Raw genomic sequence first — 22,096 nt, 5'->3', positions numbered from 1 at the left:
ATAGAAAATAAGAGATATAATCATTAAATATTATTTTAGACTATTTAAAATAAATATGTATAAAGTTGAAATATTGTTGTGATATAGAAACGATGAGCTAGTGTATTTAGAAAAACATAGCCAGCTAGGTGTTGCAGTAGGGAGAGCGCCAATCTAGAAGTCAGGAAGACTTAAGTTCAAATCTGATCTCAGGTACTAAATACTTCTTGGCTATGTGACCCTGGGCAAGTCACTTAACACCAAATGCCTCAGCAAAAAAAAAAAAAAAAAAGAAAGAAAGAAAAGAAAAAAAATGGAAAGACTTGGACTTACGAAAGAAGATGCTATCCACCTTCTGAGAAACAGAGGACATAGTATGGTCTTACATAAATGCATATGAATGTATGTATGCATATATGTGTATCATTAGAGATAACTATGTATATGTGCAAATGTACATATGGATAGATTTGTGTGTATATGTATTATACTCACACACATATGTGCATATATGTATTATTTATATATATTCACACTTAAATATAACCTTTTTGGCAAAAGGGAGGAAGAAGGCAAAAAAATAAAGTAGTAAAATGCACAGCAGAGAACAAAAAAAAAACCCTACAAGAAAGCAAAGATGGACAACTCTGAACACAATTAGTAATATTTGTTTTACATATATGCATATATTATATTTATTTTTAAATAGAAATGTATTGTTTTATATTTTAAATTTTATCCATATGGCAATGTTTATTTGTTTTTTTTTTCTATTTGTATTTTAAGTTTAAAATAAGTAAATAAGTTTATTATCTTTCATGGACTAACAGCTGACAAATTCCTGTGTTAAAAATGCAGACTTCAAAATATCGTAACTCAGTAGTCTCACTCAAGCTTAAAAACAAACAGTGGTCACTAATGCATAATAAGGATCCACATATTTACAGTTGAGGAAACTGAAGGAAACAAAGACTGAAATGACATGTCCAGAATCATGAAACTCAGATCTCAGGCTAAATTTAAACTCAAGGTTTCCTGATTCCAAACCCAGCACTCTATCCACTGTACCAGCAGCTGCCTCTGTGAAGGGAATAAACAGAAGACTTCATAGTTGATCCTTGTGATAAGAAGGAGAGACTTTAGTTTTCTGAGTAGTGGGATGACATGCTCAAAACTTTTCGAAAAATGAAGTTGGTAGCTGATAGTAGAATAGGAATATGTCTCTCAGTTTTCTCAACTGTAAAATGGAGTAGGGGAGAGAGTAGGGAAGGAGCATTCACCTTCCAGGGTTGTTGGATCAGTGAAAATATGTGCAAAAAGAATTCAAAACAGTACCAGTTACATAGTGGGTATTACACAAATGGCAGCTGGATAGTATAGTGAGTAGGGTCAGGAAAACTTGACTTCAAATCCAGTTTTATACACTTATTAACTCTGAACTTATTTGACTCTGAACAAGTCACTTCATTTCTAGCCTTAGTTTCCTCATCTGTAAAATGAGGATACTACTAATGCCAATTAGTTGTTGTGAAGATTAAATGGGATCATTGTAAAGTGTCGAGAGCACTTATTAGTAGTTATTATTATTGTGATCTGAAAGAACTGGAGTTCTCTAAACAGTAACAGGGAATTCTGGAAGGAGAATTTGGAGGTAAAAATAATGAATTCTGTTTTAAGTATATTGACTTTGAGATGATTCTAGGACATCCAGTTCGAGATGTCCAAAAGGCAGTTGGTCATGCAGATAAGGAAGTATGCTTAAAACATTTAACCTCTCTCACATTGCTTGCTGTCTTGGGGAAGAGGAAGCTAAGGGAGAGAAGGAGAAAAATTTAGAACACAAAGTCTTACAAAATGAATGTTGAAAATTATCTTTACATGCCTTTGGAAAAATAAAATATTATTGGAAATTTTATTTTAAAGGCAGTTGGTTATGAGTGATTATAGTTCAGTGAAGAGACCGGGACTGGATTTATAGAGTTGAAAATCAACTGAATAGAGATGCTAACTGAACCCATGGGAGCAGATGAGATCACTAAATAATAGATTAAATAATGAAGAGGAAGAAGTCACAGGAAGGGCTCTAGAGTCCATCCATGATGAGTGGGCCCAATAAAGAACCAGCAGAAGAGACTGAGGAAGCATGATCAGACAGATTGGAGGAATCAGAAAAGGCAATATTCCAAAAACTCAGAGAGAAGACACTATTGAAGAGGAGTAAGGGAGCAACAATGTCAAGTTGCAGAGGTCAAGAAGGATGAGAATGAAAAAAAGGCTTTATTTTTGATATTTCAGAGATCCTTAGTAACTTTGGAAAACAGATTGGAAAAGATTTACACCAGAGCAGTTACTTCAGTTTACTCAGGTATAAAATGGAGTGTTTGACTTCCTAATAATAACAACTGTAGCCCAATAGGTGAGAGAACATTAAATATAAAAATAATGGTTGACTTGTCCCAGGACAGAATCAAAGACAGCAACAATAATAATCTCTCAAAATATAGTCTTTTTTAAGAAATCAAAATCATGTGAAAATAAGAATGGATAAATAATATTATTTAAAACATTTCCTGGCCTTTATTATAGCACTTGAAAGTTTGTAAATTAGTTTAAATATACTATATCATTTGACTAATTCATGAAAAAATTAAGTATTTACTATGTGTTAAGCTCTAGACATAAAAAAAAACTTAAAAGCAAAAATAGTTCTTGTTCTCAAAGAGTTCATATTCGAATAGAGAAGACCACACATATAGGAGAGAGTTGCCTAAGAAGAAATGCTTTGGTCCAGAAAGTTACAGGGACAATGAGAGAGATGGTTGGCAAATAGATTGACAAAGTCCATCCAGAACAATGGCAGAGTTGATTTGAACACAGTTCATGGTTCCAGACCTGGAGAGAGGGTAAGGGTTGCTGATGAGAGGAAAGACATTTGGCAAGACTGACATCCCAACACTTTCATTTAGGAGAATCAAATATTTTACCCACCTGAGCCATAATTTGTCAAACAATCAACAGAAAGGAATCCAAATAGAATATGGACTTGACCCAGGACCATTTCTATCTGACTTTATGATGATTAGTTAAGTAATATGGTCGGACAGAATCAGATTTGATGCCCTGGCTGTTTTAATCACTGATTATGATTGTCAAAGCTTTGGCAAACCCAAGATTTCTTGTTAGATTTCTGTTTTTTTTTCCTGATGTAAAATGAATTTGGCTAGTTGATAAGAATTACTGAAGTATATGATTTCTATACATAATCCCCAAACCCTGAGAGATAGTTGCTACAGATATTCTAGTTCTTACTTTAGAATGAAGGAATTGAGGCTTTAGGGGGAAAAAAAGAACCTGAAACCCTGATCCAGGGTTTTCTTCTCCCTGATATCTGATGGAGGATTCTTTTTTTCCCTAGCTTTTTTTTATTGGAGTTTTTTTTTATTTTCAAAACATATGCAAGGATAATTTTTTAACACTGACCCTTGAAAAACCTTGTATTCCAATTTTCCCTCTCTTCCCTCACCTTGTCCCCTAGATGCCATGTAATCCAATATATGTTAAACATGGTAAAATATATGTTAAATTCAATATAGACATACATATTTATACAATTATCTTGCTGCACAAGAAAAATCAGATCAAAAAGTAAAAAGAAAAGAAAAGAAAAGAAAATACAAGTGAACAACAAAAAGAGTGAAAATGCTATGTTGTGATCCCTCCTCAGAGGTTCCCACAGTCCTGTCTCTGGGTATAGTTGACTCTCTTCATCACAAGATCATTGGAACTGGCATGAATCACTTCTTTGTTGAAAGGAGCTACATCCATCAGAATTGATCATCATATAGTATTGTTGTTGAAGAGTATAATGATCTCCTGGTCCTGCTCATTTCACTCAGCATTAGTCTCTCCAGACCTCTCTGAAATCATCTTGTTGGTCATTTCTTACAGAACAATAATATTCCATAACATTCATATACCATAACTTATTCAGCCATTCTCCAACTGATGGGCATCCACTCAATTTCCAGTTCCTTGCCACTACAAAAAGGTTTGTCACAAACTTTTTTGCACATGTGGGTCCCTTTCTGAGGATTGCTTAGTTTCCCTTTAGCTCAAATCAAATCAGCAAACATTTATTAAGCACTTAAGTATGTACCAGGGACTGTACTAAGAGCTGGGAATACAAAGAAAGATTCCCTGACCTCAAGGAGTTCATATTCTAATGGAGAGACAACATAGAAATAACTATTTACATTCAAAAAATGTATCTGTCTATCATCTATCTATCCATCTGTGTGATATATAGTATGTAAATGTGTAGATAGATATGGTTTTGGAGGGAAATAGTCATATACATGAATTTATATCTTTCATATGTAATATATAATTTGTATGTACATAGTTGAATACACGTATATCTGTACATATATCCACATGTACATATACAGTTGGGAATATATCTAACTTGATATGTGTGTGTATATATATATTATATATATATTATTTCATATGAAAGATAGGCATCTATATGTATCTTATATAAAATAAAACTTGTATAAACATAATTGAATTCATGGGTATCTGTACAATATATACACACATGTGTGCATATATAACTAAAGATACATCTAACTTGATGTGTGTTTATATATAATATTTAATATGAAAATATGCATCTATATCTATCCATATAACTAAACTCATGGATTCAAGTATAGATGTATATATGCATTTGTGAGTACAAGTATATATACATCTGAAATTACCTCTACTTTTGAGTGTCTAAATACAACACTAATATGTATATATTCATATGTATATTTATGTTGTGGGCATGTATATTTATCTGTCTATATACATGTACATCAAATTGCCAAAAGGTAGTCTCAGATGGAAGGAGCTGACACTGGAAGTTTGGGTAAGGGAAGGAAAAACCCCCTTTTCATGGTTTAGAATTTAAGCTAAATCTTAATTGGAGTCCAGAAGGCAGAGATGAAGAGGGAGATCATTTCAGGCATGGGGGCCTAGCCAGTAAAAAAGCACAAAGTCAAACTCTATGGAGTATCCTGTTTAAGAGCAAAATGGTTAGTGTTGCTGGATTGTCAAATACACGTTTCAGTATTTTATAATTGTACAAAGTTCACTTTTCACAGAGCTGATTTCTTTGGTTCAGTGATACCTCTGTTGGAGACTTATCATTTCTGTTTCTGAATAGAGCTAAGAGGGAGGAAGGAAAGTTGGGAATGAGCAATGTGCCCACTCATGAGGCACCAGTTAGTGCCTCCCCTGGAGTTTTGTAGGTGATTAAATAGCCCTTTCTGGATTAATTTAACCTTCCTGGAGGTATTAGAAGTTGAAAATAATTTAGAAACTGCCGAGGTAGAGCAAAAATCAGGGAAAGTTTCCTTTCTATCTTGATATCTGGAGTACCTGCCCTAGTACTCAGATTATTAGCTTAGTCAATGCTTGCTGAACTGAACTGAGCTGAACTGAATTGAAGTGTACTTGATAATTACTGTTGGATCATACTGTTTCCTGGGTCCTTGGGAACTTGTTAAACCCCAGAAGAAGAAGCTGTAGTTGTACCCAAGAAGGGGAAGGGAAATGAATACTTATTTACATAGCTTCTATGTAGCACAGTGTCAGCTACAATGTTAAGTTCTTTACAATTATTATCTTACTTGTTCTTCATAACAATCCACAAGGTAGATACTGTTATTATCCCCATTTCACAGTTGAGAAAATGGGACAAACAGAGATTAAGAGGCTTGCCCAGGGTTTCACAACTTGTATCTGAGGATGGATTTGAACTCAGCTCTTCCCAGTTCTTGATCCTCTTCACCACTTAGCTATATCAAAACAATGAAAACACAAGAGTATGGTAGGGTGAAGATCCCCCTTAGTGCTAGGGCTTTCCATTTGAGATGATCTCCATTTTCTCCTATGTATAACTTTTCTCTCCAAGTTGTCTCTCCTAGTAGACTTTCTTTATAGACCTAGTGCTTACTTACTATAGAGCCTTTCACATGTTAGGTGCTTAATAAATGCTTGCTGACTTAATGAGATTGGAAAGGAAGGATGGGGCCATGGTGCAAAATCCTTAAAACTTATTTAATTCAAGAGGAGAAATTTGGGAACTGCTGAAATGTTTTTTTCCTTCCAGAGGAGATGAGGTAAGTAAGTAAAGGAACCCACGGTCCATGTTACTTAATCAATTGACTTTCTAGTAATGTGCTTTTCATTGAGCATGGCTGCCGAATTTTGCTTAGAGCCATATGGAGAGATGGGAGACCGGGGTTTTGCTTCAGGGCATGAAATTTAGGAGCTGCTGAAAATACTTGAAGTCTTTTAGCAGCAGAGAAATAATAGAGCTCTGTTAGCAAATAGAATTAGTTGAACTAGGAAGCTACCAGATGGCCTTTTTTTCCTCCTCCTGGCAGTTCTATACTCTTCCTCATCCCTTTTTCAATGGCCTAAAAAGTTGGTTTAGGCCATACTGTGTGCCATTAGCCAAGGTATGGTTTGAGCTGCCCTCAGGGTCAATAGTTCCTAACTATTTCTCTGAGCTTGGCTCTGATAAGATACTGAGGAATTAGAACTGTCTGGTCCTAAATATGGCCAAGTATCACCCAGAGTATATTCTTGGTCACTGGGGTGAAAGGTCTTAAGCTTTCTGGAAAATGAGACAAATCCATTGAAGAAGCTCCAGCTTAAGGCTATTGAGTTCTATTGCCATTATCCATGTGGAAGCATTCAAGTTAAATGTCTTCCCTCAGAGTTAATGGTAGCAAATTCATTCAGCAAATTGCATTTCATTTCCTTTTGGGAAAGCTTGCATTCTCCCTTAATATGCTGGGAAATATGTAATTTGAAAATGCTTTTCCGCAACTGTTCTAATTATAAACAGATTGTGCAGCAGACCCTGTGAAACTCAGCAGGCAACTAGCAGTGTCTGCCTCTAGGAGAGTGCATGAGCACCCAATCCTATTTATCCTGGGAGGCTGTATGCAGTCTGACACCCAAAGGCCAAATGTTCTCCTTTTTAAATCCAACTCCGTCTGGTTATCAATTAGCAATAGTATGCCAAATCTTCTATTAGACGCACTGACTCTGAATGGAAAATTATTATTAAAAAATATTTAAATCTTTTTAGGCACCTTCTGCATAGAAATCATTAACTAGGAGAGTTGTATTATATTAGAATCAGGAAGAATGACTGCTTCAATCAATCAATCAAAAAATGCTTATTGAATGACTCCTATGTATCTTTTGCATAGGACACTTTTGCAAGACCTGGAAATACAAAGACAAAGAATAAAATGATTCCAACTTGCAATCTATTGTGGGAGGCAGGTGGAACATATAAGTATATACAGAACAAAAATAAAGAAAGTAAGTTTGGATAAATGCAAAGTAGTTAAATGCAAGGTGGTTTGGGGGGGGCACTGTTAGTCAGGATCAAGAAAAATTTCAAGTAGAATGTCTACTTGGAGCTACATCTCCTGTGAGGGGAGGTGTTAAAGCATTTCAGGAATGACCAAACCGACAGCCAATGGAAAGGCATAACAGTTGGAGAGATGAAATGTGTAAGGAATAGAGAAAAGAACAGTTCCGTTGATGTGAATGGAAGGGGGAGTAATGTATAATGAGATTAGAAAGATAAAGTGGGGCAAGGTCTTAAATTCTAAATAATGAAATGTATGCTTAATTTTAAAGAAGGGGTCTTTACCCTGGGGTCTGTGAACTTGCTTTTTAAAGAAATATATTTGGATAATTGCATTTAAATATATCATATTTCAAGTTATCTTTATTTGTAATCCTATGTATTTTATCTATTTAAAACTATTCTGAAAAGTCCATAGGTTTCATCAGGCTGCCAAAGGGGTCCATGAAACAGACAAACAAAAACTGTTAAGAACCTTTCTACTAAAAGAAATAGAATTCACTGGATTTTTTTGGGGGGGGGGGGGGGAGAGAGAGAGCAAGAAAGTGACATGATTAAATTTATAATTAAGTAAAATTGCTTTGGCAGCAATGTATATGATAGACTGGGTCAGAGATAGATGGGGCAGGAAGATGAATTAGGAGAGCAATGCAATAATCTTGGTAAGAGGTGGTGAGGATCCAACTAAAGTGGTGGCACTAGAAAGGAGGGGGGAAGGCTATATGTAAGAGATCTGTGAAGGTAGAAATTAGGCAAGACTGATTTCCAACTGTTTGAATATATGGAATGAGACAGAGTGAGGAATCAAAAACAATGATAAATTTATGAACCTTAAAGATTGGAAAAATAGTGGTGCTTCTGATTTAAAAAAAAATGGAGTGATGGGTTTGGGGGAATAGTAATGAATTCTGTTTTGGATGTGTTGGGTTTGAGATGTCTCTGAGAGCCAGTTTGAAATGCCTAATAGGCAACTGGTGATGTGGGACTGAAACTCAAGAGAGAGACTGAAACTGGATAGATAGATCTGGGAGTCATCTGCATAAAGATGAGAATGAAACTTCCATGGGAGCTAGTGAGATCACCGAAAGAGAGCGTACAGACAGAACAGAGCCCTAAGGCAGAACCTTGGAGGGGACCCATAGTTACTGGGCAGTATAGAAGAATGATTGTGTCCAGCAAGGAAGACTAGGAAGAAACAGCTTTTCAAGTAGGAAGAGAGCTAGGAGAAAATAGTGTCAAAAAAACAAAACAAAACAGAGAAGTGAGACTATCCAGGATGAGAGAGTGATCATCAGTTTTAAATTCAGCAGAGAAGGCAAAAAGGATGAGGAGTGACTGGGGAAGGGGGAGCTGGGTGTTAGGGTCAGGGTTAGCAGGTTAGGTAATTAAGAGGTCACCAGCAACTTTGAAAAGAGCAGTACTGAATGGATAAGGTAAAAAGTCTAACTGGGGAGTAAATGACCTGAGAGAGGATGTAGTAACAAAGATTATAGGCAGGTTTTTCTAGGAGTTTGTCTGAAAAAGAAAGGGGATGTATAATGTGCATGAGGAGATGGCAATACAGTCCAGAGAAAGTTTTTTGATAAAAGTTATGTCTTAAAAGTAGCAGGGAAGAGACCAATAGACAGGAAGAGAATGAAAAATTGAAGTGGGAGGGAATATGATTCAGGTTGCAATCTACTGTATAAGAAAGAGATGGATTAATCAAGTGACCGTGTAAAAGGGTTGGCTGTGACAAGTACAGTAGTCTCTTTGTAAAAAAATGGGAGTAAATGAGGAGATGGTGATAGATAATGCTAAGGGGGTTTTGAGATGAAGAGGAGGGAAGCATCAGGAATTCCCACTGAATGGCCTTGATTTTCTCAGTAAAATAAAAATGAAAGGCATGAGGGAAGAAGTTGTAGAAGGCTTGAGAAGAGAATATTTGGTAATCTTTTGTGGGAAGTATAATAGGAAATAAATTAGAGAAGATTAAATGGATTGCTTTGTTGCAGTGAGGGCCTTCTCAAAATTCAATAATATTAATTTACAGTCTACTAGGAAGCAAAGGTGTACAGTTTCTTCTATCTCAGTTCAATGGATGATGGAAGTAATCTAGGGTAATCGACATCTAGTGTACATTGGTTACAATAAAGCTACCAATGGCAAGTATAAGTGAATTACTTGACTTGAAGTTCCTTCCAATTCAAAATTTCTGATTCTGTGATTTGATTCAGCCTGAAGATGTGGTGGACTAGATCCCCTATCTCACTGCACTCCTTTATCAGGCAGTTTAGATTTCCCATAAAGTTTACCCAAGATCTTTATTTCACCAACACTAACCAAGAAAATATAAGAATCTGAATGACAATATATATTGGCAATAATGACGATAATAATAGCGACAAGATCTAGAAGTAAAGGTATTCAAGAAAAAGAATTCAGTCAGCTGGGGACATGAAAGCAAATGGGGCATTTTTGCTATAATTATGTTAATATCTATTAATCAAGTATTTTAAACACCAACTATGTGCCAAGCACAAGTGGTTAGATTTTGGAGACATAAAGGCAAAAATAAAGCAGTCCTTGTCCTCAGAGGGCTTACATTTTATCAGTGGAGACAAGGCACACGTGTATTGTATAAGAATAAATAAAATAAATACTAGTTATTTGTGAAGGAGAATGACTCGCGCAGCAAGCATTTATTAAGCACCTACTATGTGACAAGATTTATGCTAAGTAGTAGAAAACAAGTACAGAAGTGAAACAGTCCATGCTCTTGAGCAATTTATAATCTAGTTTATACCAATACATCTCAATGAGCTGTTATTATATCAATGATATGGACATTTGCTCCACTAGAACATGGGGGTAATCCAGCCATAAATTACTGGGTAAATCTTAGAAGATTGCTCAAAGGGATTCAGTAATTGATCATAATCAATTATACCACCTTTTTTTTTTTTACCATCTAGTAAATTGTAAATAATAGTTTGTTTTTATAAATACACATTTTTAAAAACTTTTTCTTTGGATAATTACATATTTCTATTGATATTTGATAAGTTTGGAACAAATCCTTTTAAAACTAGCAAATATAAATATGGAATTCTGATAATGATTCCCCATGTTTGTCCTTTAGTATGATATAGTGAAGACAGTCTGCCTGGAGGTCAAGAAGATCTAGATGATGCTGAGCAAGTTAATTGTCCTTTCAGTGCCATACTTCAACTACCTTCTCCTTTTGTCCCTGGGGCCCCCTTTCTCCTGGAGTTCCTCATGGAAACTCATTTTAAGGAACCAGACATATTTCATTCTCATCTCCATCTCATCACCATTCCCACCTCCCTTTTCAGTTTCCTTTATCTTGTCTTCCCCCCATTAAAATGTAAGCTCCTTGAAAACAGATTTTCTTTCTTATTGTGTTTGTACCCACAAGGCTTAGCACAATGCCTGGCACATAACAAGGGCTTAAAAATGCTTCTTGATTTGATTTGATCCTCTCAATGCTCCCCAGATAACTTTCTCCCACTACAAATTTCAAATTAGATAGAAGGCTTTTTTGCAGGGAATTTCTTACAGCAGGGAAATCACAGGTATAACCAAATAATAATAATAATAATAAACACCCTGCCTGTGGTGTTTTTTTCTTTTTAATGCTGAGATCAAATTACTTCACCTATTTTAGATCATCACAATGAAGGAAAAAGCAAAAAGGCAGCAGATACTATCTTTCCTTCACGCCATTAATTAGTGAAAACCGAGGCACAAAAGGTTATCAAATGATAACGTAGATCACAGAGGGACCTCATTTGTCCTTTAAATGTGCTTTCCATTCCACTCATTTCTCTAGAGCAGCCAAAATGCTAAGGAAGAAGACTATCTAAAAGGGAAATGGTAGAAGGCTTAGAAAGTAACTTGGGCAAATGTAATCGTAACCAATGGTCAAGCCTAAACCAAGCAACTAATATTTCTGTTTGTCAGGAAAAGAAATGTGTTTAACAGAGGCCCTTTGTGAACTCTGGGAGAATTACTCATTGTTTGAATTCCCTTCTGCCTGGGACAAAGTAAATGCCGTGTGTCTAATGCTCTATTCTTAGACATTTGGACAACTCTACAAACTATACCCATGCAAATAAATTAAAAACTTGTCTTTTCAAGCTCCTGGGAAATATGAAAGGTTATGATCAGTCAAGAAAATGTGTTTAGCAACATACATCTGAGTTTTTATTGGTCCCAAAACAGCCAAAAAAATTGGTTAAGAAACTTGTTGCATTCTAAATGTATCTTGTCTGCATTTCTTATTAAGACTCAGTGATATCTAAAATGATTTGTGTGGCTACTTGTCCCTTCTCTCTTGTCCCTTTGTGAATTTGGTGGACACAGGTCAAAAAAAAAAAAACAAAGAAAAATGAAAATAAAAGATGAATGCAATTTTATTCACTAAATTAGGCCAATTGAGCTGAGGCCTGGCTGTTTTAATAATATAGTCTTCTTTTGACTTGCCATTTGTTATTTCTACAGATTGAATTGTGAATGACAGATTGGCTTCCCCAGCCACCCTGCCCCCTACATTCTTGAAAGCTACCACCCAACCACCAGCTACTGTCTGCCTGAACAATGCAGGTTTATATTAATATGAGCTTAATACAGGAAGAAATAAAAATACAACTCTTCAAGAAAAAGGGAGTGTATTGTATTTCAAAATCAATTACAGCCAGAGTGGTGAAAAGAACCCTTAAGTTATAAGCCAAGTTCTACCACAATTTGTGTAGCCTTGGGCAACATGCTTCACCAATTATATTATGGGGAGGATTCATGAGTTAGATCATATGGTCTCTGAGGTTCCTTCCAACTCTGAGTTTCTGGGATCAAGTAACCATTTATTAAGCACCTATTATGTCTTAAATACACTGTGATAGGTTGGGGAGATTCAAGTACAAAGAAAGAAGCAATCGTTTAATGAGGGAGGAATGTATAAAAATACATACAATATAAACCTGTTGCTTGTCCCTCATTTTTGAAAAGGACCAATGACATGACAGGGGATACCTCGACTTGTGCTGAAATGGATTAAAAGAGGCAGAGTGGCACAGTCAGCCTCATTCTCTCTTCCTGAGTCACCAAAATCAGTGGCAAGACAAAAGTCAGGATGACTGGCAGTGGCTCAGGATGTAGTGGATGACCTTGGAATCTTCAAGGTGTGACCAAGCTCTAAGTGATCCATAGAGCTTCCTTTTGCTGCCTCCATGTCTGTTGGTACAAATTCTGGTAGAGAAAATCTTCATGTGCTTGGGGTAGACATCCCCCTAACTCACCAACAGGTTTGAGGTCTATCAGTTATCCCTAATTTGGTCTCCTGAGATAGTTTTACCAGGTTCTGGTCATTGTACATGCTACAGCTTCTTGGAGTCATCCACCAAAGGTGGATGAACAGCTCTGAAAATAGCTTGGCAAGTATTCATATAGAGGTGCATACACTCTCTGAATACCCCATACAGCCTATAATATAAGCCTAAAGCTAATAAAAATATATGCATATGCAAAGTAATTAAATACAAAGTAGTTGGAGAAGTTCACCAATAGTTGGACTTTTTGCAGAAAATAAGGTCTCATGTACATCTCAAAGGAAGAAAGAGATCCTATGAAGTGATGTTAAGGAGGGAAGTCTAGCCAATGCAAAGGAGACGGAGCATCAAGAAGGAAGAACAGAATGAAAGCCAATTTGGCTGGATGGCAGAAATTGGAAAGGTGAACAATATCCAATGAGGCTGGAAAGGTAATTTGGGACCCAGTTATGTAGGGGTTTAAAATCTAGGTAGAGTAGCTTATATTTTATCTCAGAATAAATAGGAAGTCACTGGAATTGATTGAGTAGGGGAATCATACAGTCAGATATTCAGCTAAAGAAAATCACTTTGATAGCAATGTATAAAATGAACATGAGTGAGAAGAGCCTTGAAATCAGGAGACCAGTTAGGAAGCTTTCAATAATCTAAGTTAAAGTGAAGATCTGACCTAAGGTGAGTGGAGAGAATGAATAAGATACTGTGAAAATAGAAATAGACAGAGAAAAATAAGGAAATTGGGCTAGATGACTTCTATGATGACCTCTTCTAGCTCTAACAATCTCTGATTTTTAGATTAACCAAAATTTCAAACTATCCACATCATGTCTCCCTTTCTTGAGTTCTGATAATGGAAAGTAGATGGCAATTACTTTTTCCATACATGGTGCCCGAGAGTAGCCTGGTGTCTGGATCCATTTTTCTCTTGGCTATGAAGTGAGTTAAAATCTGCTTTTGGGTGTCAAGTTTGGTTTATTAAAGAAACAAGCGCTATAGACCTGAAAAGGAGTGGGAGGTAGAAAAGAGAGTACATTCTCCACATAAAATCATTGTTAATTTTCTTTTTTGGCACATAGAAAGAAACTATGCATGGATGGATGCCAAGATAGCCTAAAGATTTAAAATGCTGCTAATTGAAAAAAGGCCTCTTCTTTTAATTGTTCAAATGCCTGCAGTTGGTTGGCTCAGAGATATTAAGGGATTAGCAGTTGGATAGCTTTTTATTGAACAATCAATTCAGTAGACGTTTATGGTGCATTTCCATGGGGCAAAGCACTGTGCTGGGCATGGAAAGGTCCACAGAGGTGACAAAAATACAATCCTTACCCTGCAGGAGCTTTCAATCCAGGAAGGGACATAAGCCATAGGTACACATGAGTATGGCTTACACACACAATAAAACAGAACTTTGACAGTGTGCATGGTGTACAAAGAAAGTGCTCAGGAGAGTCACAGGAGGGAAGGGTTATTTCTGGCCAGGAGGAGTGAGAGGGATACCATGAGCGAGGCTGTTTTTGAGCTATGTTGTTTTGAAAGATGTCACAGATTTCCCTAAGATTTTAGAATGCAATGTGGTTTATGAGAAAAAGTGCAAAACTTAGGACTAAGAAGCCTGCCAGCACATTAACAAACATTTAGTAAATATTGACCATGTGCCGGGCACTGTGCTAATCATCGGACATCCAAAGAGGGGCAAAAACAGTCCCTATTTTCAAGAATCTCACAATTTCAAGGAGGAGGATGGGACACAATATGGAAACTATGTACAAACAATACAATATAATTGGAAAAGATCTCAGAGGGAAAGATAGCATTAAGAAGGATCAGAAAGATCTTATTTTAAGATCTCCATTACTTCCAAGTTCTATGACCATGGAAATGTCATTTAATTTCTTTTTATGACTTAGTTTTCTCATCTATAAAATGAGAAATACCTGTAGCATCATGCCTCATTGGTTATTGTGAGGGTCAACTGAGATACTGTGTCTTGAGTACATTGCAAATGAAGACTGAAGAACTTATGATGAAAAAAAAGTTATCCATTTCCAAAGAAAGAACTGATCAATTCTGAATGCAGATTGAGACCTTTTTTTTTTTTTTTTTTTTTACTTTTAATTTATATCAAATTGCTTGTCTACTCAAGGAAAGAGAAGAGGGGAGGAAACTATTTGGAACTCAAAATTAAAAAGATAAAGAATGTTAAAAATTGTTATTAATTTTAATTAGAAAAATAAAAGAAAACAATAAAAAAGATAAAGTTAGTTATGATGAGCTTATATCAGACTAATTATTATTCTTACAAAATTATCTGATTCTCATTTTTATAAGGTTCAGATAGAAAGTAGTCCCAGAACAAGCAGCTAGTCTGCTATTATTTTTCATATTCAATGGTTTGTGTTCTGTTGATTCTGCTATATCTTATGGGCATATAATTGTCTGCAGGTTGATTCATTAGAACGTGAGCTCCTTGAAAGCAGGAATTGAGGTTTTGCCTTTCTTTCTATCCCCAGTACTTAGCATAATGTCTAGCACATAGTCAACAATTAGTAAATGATTGTTGACTATTACACAAGTGAATAAAATAATAGTTTTCAAGAATTGAATAAAAAGCAAGAAATAATCTCATCCTCTTTAGGTATCTTTAATACAACACTAGTAATCTCCAGGCTATCCTGTACCCAATCAACAGCAGGCATTTGAAGAATTTAAAAAAATCTTTGATAAAAAAATCATTTTTAATCTTTAGACTATTCTCCTTATGTCTGCTCCTAAATCTCTATATTTTGAAAGTTTTATGTTCCAAATTGTTTGGAGGCAATTATGAATATCTGGCACGATGGCATCAATTAAAAGTATTCCTCCTAATTTTGTTGTTGTTGCTGCTGCTATTGTTGTTCTGGGATAGAAATATGGAAGAAGGGTGTCCCAGGCATAGGATATTATATAAGCAAAGGTGTGGGGGGAGGAAAAGCAAAGAGTATCTTCAGTAACAATAAGCAGATTAATTTGACCAGAGCATAAGACACGCCATCACAACACAAATGGTCACTTAGATGGTGGAGATTGTTATTGTTGTTGTTATTGGTGGTGGTGGTGGTCTTTTGTTCTCAAAGGGGACCAATGAATAACAGGGGTGATGACTTATGACCCAATCAGATTTAAGTGAGGCAGAACTGTGCAAAGTCATCCACTTTGCTCTCTCCTCCACAGTCTTGCGGCAAGACAAGGTTAAAGTGGCTGGTGATAGTCCGCAGACTGTGGAGACTCTGAAATGTAAGGCAAGGAATTCGGACTTCAATCATTAAATAATAGGGAGCTAGCGAAGATTTTTGAGGTGAATGAAATTCTCAGACTAGTGTATTAGGGAGATTATTTTGTAGCATTCAGAGGATAGATTAAAGTAGAAAACTGGAAGATTGGTAGGAAGATGTTGAAATAGCCTAGTTGAGAGGATAATATAACATGGCAGGCGTTAGAATGGAAAGGAGAGGAAGAAGGTAATTTGGAGATACAATTGATGGAAAAAATATTCAAATCAGTGAATGCCTACTTCTGCTAAAGTAAGAAAAAGAAGAAATGAGTTTAAAATATATTGAGATTAGATTATAAAGAAAGGTTGAGGTTTCATTTTGTTTTGACCCCTAGACAAGAGACTGAATTATTGAGAAGGGTAGGGGAATTTTCCTCATGGTAGGTCTTTCAAAAGAAAATGAAATCTAAGCATTGCATAGTAGTAAGGTTGCTGGGTGTAGAGTTTGGAAGACTTTGCCTGAAATTTTTCTTTGCTATCTACCATCTTTATGACCTAGAAGTCATTTTCTTCTGGTCTTAGTTTTCCCAATAAAATGTAAGCTTTCCTCCCCACACCTGTTAGTGTACTTCCTCCCAAACAATTAAGTAATGTTAATTACTTATGCATGTATATACATAAATATTTTAACTTCATGTTTATATTATATATGAATATATATATGCACACACATATACACGTGTGTGTGTGTATGTGTGTACTTTGCCAAATATAATGTAAGCTCATTTCAAGTAGGGCTTATTTCATTCTTTGTATTTGAATCCTTAGGTCCCATGGTGCCTGACACATAGTATATACATACATATATACATATATATGTATTTACATATAAATATATGTACTTATTGATTAAAAGATGTATTGACCAATAGTAGAGATTATTTAATTTCTGTTTTTGTATCTCCAATATTTGGTACATAGTACACGCTTAATATGTTTTTATTGGTTGACTTAGAAAATGAGTTCAATCAGATTTGATTTACTTCTGAGGTCCCTTCTAGCTTTAGATGAAGATCTTATGATCTAAGCTTTAAGGGTTGTTCTGCCTGAAGGCAAGGGAAAGAACTCTGGGCCCTCTAAACATGTTTTCTTCTTTTTCTAGAGTCTTACTTCTTAATGTGCAATAAGGTATTAGAATATACTCTATGCATTGTCTTTATCCCTTCAGGGTTCACAATAAGTTAATGGGATCTACCAACTGGAGGTTACCCTTGTCTAGAGGAAAGCTGCTGCTTCCCAACCCCAAAATCAACTTAACTGAATTTGAGCATTATTTTATTATGGTCCTATACTTTGCAGAACACTATACTATATATTGGGGGATTCAGAAAATATGAATATGACATAGTCCCTGTTCTCATGATACTTGAAGTCTAGCAGGGAGGTACACCACATAAACAAATACCTATATATCCAACAAAATACATAACTATGTGATAGCAAAGTACTTTGCAAATTCTCAGGGGAGAAACACTGTTACCAATGGAAGGATAAAGAAAGATTTCAAGGAGGAAAAAGGGTCAACATTTGAATTGGGCTCCCAAGATTGAAGCAAAGGCATAGAAAATAGAAATGAGGTTTATAAAGAGCACATAGAGTCCAAGATTGGGGAATTGTGGAGAATGTGAAAGAGAGTCCTCTGGGAAGAAGAGATAGAATCAATTATAAAAGCCTTGTATGCCAAGAAAATGAGCTTTACTCAAAATCAACCATATTTCATGTTCCATCTCATTATTCAGCTTTGCTATTTAGAGATCCACTCTGTTTGTTGCATGACTCTTTCCCACCTAGGACATCTTCAGACCTGGCTGCCAGAAAAAAAAATTGGTTCCTTAGCCCTTGGGGTGATCAAGAACAGACTTACTCAACTTTGGAATTTGTACCTGGACAGCCCTATTTTGGTTAGTGAATGACTGAGAGACAACTTAACTAGTCTATGCTATTTATGTGGTCCCTGATCATCCAGCTCTGATTATGTTTCATGTCCCGGTCAGTTCTCTTTCCTGAGTCATCATGTCAACTGACTGGCTGCCATATAAGTATCCATGTGTCCCATCATCCTTCCCAGTCCATTTATCACTCTGGGCTCCACAAACAAATCTGCATCAGCTTCTGTATCTTTCCATACTTCTTCGTTCTTATTTTTCTCATTTCTTATGACAGAGGCCTTGAAACAACACAATGACTTTTGTTCCTACAATGGGTACATTAAAGCATAGTAAGTTAGATCTAGTGGGTGGAATGCCATATTTGAAGTCAAGAAAATTTGAGTCTGAATTCTCCCTCTCTTACTAGCTTGTGGTCCTGGCCAAATCATCTCACTTCTCTCAGCCTCAGTTTTTCCATCTATAAAACAAGGATAACATGTACAATTATCTTTCAAGGATCTTAAGGTAAGCAAACTGCTTTGCAAACCTTAGAGTGTTGTGTATAAATGCTATTTTTTATTATTATTATTATCTGATCCAACTTCTTTCATTTTGCAGATGAGGAGCAAGAAACCAAATTCATCTACTTCTACTCCCCTAAAATTAAGAAATGAGATCAGTTTTCTCATGTGTTGGAAAAAGGAGCTTGGAAAATGATGGGTTGCTCTCAGAACTGGAGTAAAACGACATAGGTTTGAAGCCCAGATTTGCTAATTACTTCCTACCGGTGCTTGGGGAAATCACATAGGTCTAGGGCTGGGAGTGACCTCAAAGGCCATCTAATTCAACACCAAAGATTTTACAGAGGAAGAGGCTGTAAGCAAGGAGACATCTGAGTTGGGATTTGAAATTCTGACTCCTTGTCCAGTATCTTTTCCACTCTACTAACCCTGAGGGCCCCGGTTTCCAAATCTATAACCTGAGAAGGTTGGACTAGAAGATCTCTAAGATTCCTTCTACTTGGAAATCTATGATCCTATGATCCCAGTGGTCGCATTTCCATTCTAAAGGTTGAATAGGACCTAGAGGGTTATACAGAGGAAGTGATGAGAATGGGAGAGTAGTAAGAATATTTATACCTATAGGCTGCTAAAACAAGATAGAAAGAAGTCTTTAGACAACAGCACTATGAAAAGATGAGGGTAACAATGAGGCAAATTTGAAAGGGTCAAAGAACCTAGTGAAAGTTGAGGAAGATGATAAAATTCATTTGTTTGAAAAGAAGCCTGATGATTCTCCAGGGGCGTTATTATGGAAGCAGATGTGGCAATGACTTTGCAAAACAAATTACAAAGAGAAAGCATCATCAGAGAGCAGCTGTGGACTCTCCCTATGTCTCAGAGTCCTAAGGAAGGGAAACTGGGAAAATAGAGAGGGTCATAGGAAAGCTCACATCTCTCCAATTAAGGCTCATGGGGAGGTGGGGTGGAAGCCAGCATGTTTCAAGACTGAGCCAGTGAATCCTGGCAAAGAAACTGGAGAAAAGAGTTCTCGAAGCAGGAGGAAAGAATGATTTCAGTCTTGACTCTAGAAAGGGAAAAAACCTAAATGTTTTCTTTTTCTTTAAAATAAAAAGGGAGGGGAGATTATTGACATATTTTCTTATCATATCATCTCCTTACTGCTCTCTAATAATAATAATAATAATAATGATAATGATAACTAGTATTTATAGACTGCTTAAATATTTGTATGTATGTACATATACATAGGTATATGTGAAGATCAAATGTGTATATATATCTATATATCTATATATATGATTTCATTTGATCCTCACAACAATCTTGAGGGTCAGGTGCCATTGTTATTCCTGTTTTACAGATGAATAATCTGAAGCAGCAAAAATGTAGTGCCTTGCTTAAGAATATACAGTGTCTGAAGCTGGATTCAAACTCAGGTTTCCCTGACTCTGGGTCCACAGCTCAATCCACTATGTCACCTAGGTGCCCACGCAGCCAACTGCAAGCTGGAACATTATAATTACAAAATTCTGTTTTTGTTATCCTTTCCATTTATATTATCATAGTCAAGTGCATTTATTGTTTTTTAGGTTTTCCTTACTTCAATCTGCATCAGTTTTTATGTCTTTCCTTACTTTCTATTTTTATCATTTCTTATGACAGAGATCTTGAAGCAACACAATGATTCTTTTTCTTTCCTCTTCTCTTCTTCCTTCTTCTCTTCCTCCTCCTACTTCTTTTCTTCCTTTTCCTTCTTTTTTTCTTCTCTTTACCTCTTCTTCTTTTCCCTCTGCTAATTCCTCCCCCTGTCAACCCCTGAAGTTAAATTTCCCCAATAAATCTATAGCCCTGCCATCTTTGCTGAACCCCTTTGAGGTAAGCTCACCACAGATTCCCCCACGGGGTGTCTTTCTCTCCATCCCTCCCCATGCCTCATGGTATCTTAACTTTCATCCCCACCATGCCTAATGGTATCTTCTTCCTTCTTATAAGTAACTTTTTTAGGGTGCTAAACACTTCTAGGGATTTAGCCTGCAGGTCAATGGCTTATTCCCACCTCTTGGAGTATTTCCTTTCTCCCGGTTAATTGTGAGCTCCCCTAGGGAACTTGTCTTTTTCATTGTTCATTGTTAAAACCACTTTGGTATCTAAATATATGCTCTCCCAGCTGTGTTTCATATTTACCACTGCTGGTTTCTATCATATCTCTTGATTTTGTCTGTTACCTCTTCTCCTAAATAAACCCCCCTCTGCAGTAGAGAATGGCCATTGTGAATCTTTCACAAGACCCAACCCCAACATTTAGTGTCTACATCAAACTGATCATTTTGTCTTAAACCCCAACATATCGTTTGGAACTAAGAACTGCTACCATCAATGAAAGGGTAGAAATTAGAAATGAGTGAGGGAAGAGTAACAGACATGTCAGGGGAAAAAAAGGAGGAAAAAACATCAATAAAATTTTTAAAAATGCAGAAGGAAACAACAAAAAGATGTTCATAAGTGAAGACAAACAGCAGAGCAATTTTGTAATTACTGTGTTAAATTTAATGTACGCTTTTTAAAAACAAACTATGTAATGTGGGAAAAAAGGAAAATGATTTGCAACTCAAAAAAAAAAAAAAAATCACAGCCAACCCTTGTTTTCTGAAAATCCTGGTTTGAAGTACTAGGAGCAAGAAGTACAGATCCAGGTTGAAAGAATTAGAGTGGAAGGGAGCTGCCCTGCTCAAAAAAAGGTAATTTTCCTTGTCTCCTTTTCTTGACCTGGGTGTTGAAGTATTTTCCCAGCAGCTCCTAATGGGATCAGCCTACAGATTGATTGTATTTCCTTGCCTGCCTACCCATCTGCCAGTGCAATGCTGCCGCCACTGGTGTGAAAAGAACAGGTGAAGCATGAAACCTGTTTTTCAGCACATAATTTAAATTCTAACTGGGGCAAAAACAAAACAACAACAACAACAACAAAAACAAAACAAAACAAAAAAAAAAAAAAACAGCAACAAAAAACTCAATCTCAATGCCATCCATAAAAAGAGGGAAATAATGCATCCTTGGAAAATTTCATAGGACAGAAGCCAGGTTGCTGCACACATGAGATAACAAATCAATTTGTTAATTGGAAACCAGTTGCTATTTTTTCCCCAAAGCTCAAGAGAACCAAAAAGATACATGTCAAAAATAGACTAACAGATTCTGGTCTAATAAGTCTGCTGTATTCTTGTTTTCTGGAACAAATATGAAAAGGTTCCTTCAAGCTTACAAAAGAAAGAATGTTGGATCCAGAGTCTGAGAACTGAGTTCAAATTCCAGATCGGCAGATTATTATGTGTATGCTTTGGGGTAAATCATTTAACCTTGATTTTCTCATCTATCAAATGATGGGGTTAGATTAGATAATATTTAGAACACGTCACCATCTTAATTCATAATCTTATGGCTAGTGGAGTAGCGATTATAATAGAGGTTGTACTTTTTTTTGAGGCATTTGGGATTAAATGACTTGTCCAGAGTCACTCAGCTAGTAAATGTTAAGTGTCTGAAGCTATATTTGAACTCAGGTCCTCCTAACTCTAGGGCCAGTTCTCTCTCCACTGTGCCATCTAGCTGCCCCTTGGAGATTTTACTTATGTATTTATTTATAA

The sequence above is a fragment of the Sarcophilus harrisii genome, chromosome 4 (genome assembly GCF_902635505.1).
Source record: "Sarcophilus harrisii chromosome 4, mSarHar1.11, whole genome shotgun sequence".
Classification (NCBI taxonomy): Eukaryota; Metazoa; Chordata; class Mammalia; order Dasyuromorphia; family Dasyuridae; genus Sarcophilus; species Sarcophilus harrisii.
Note: the sequence above shows the minus strand (reverse complement) of the source record.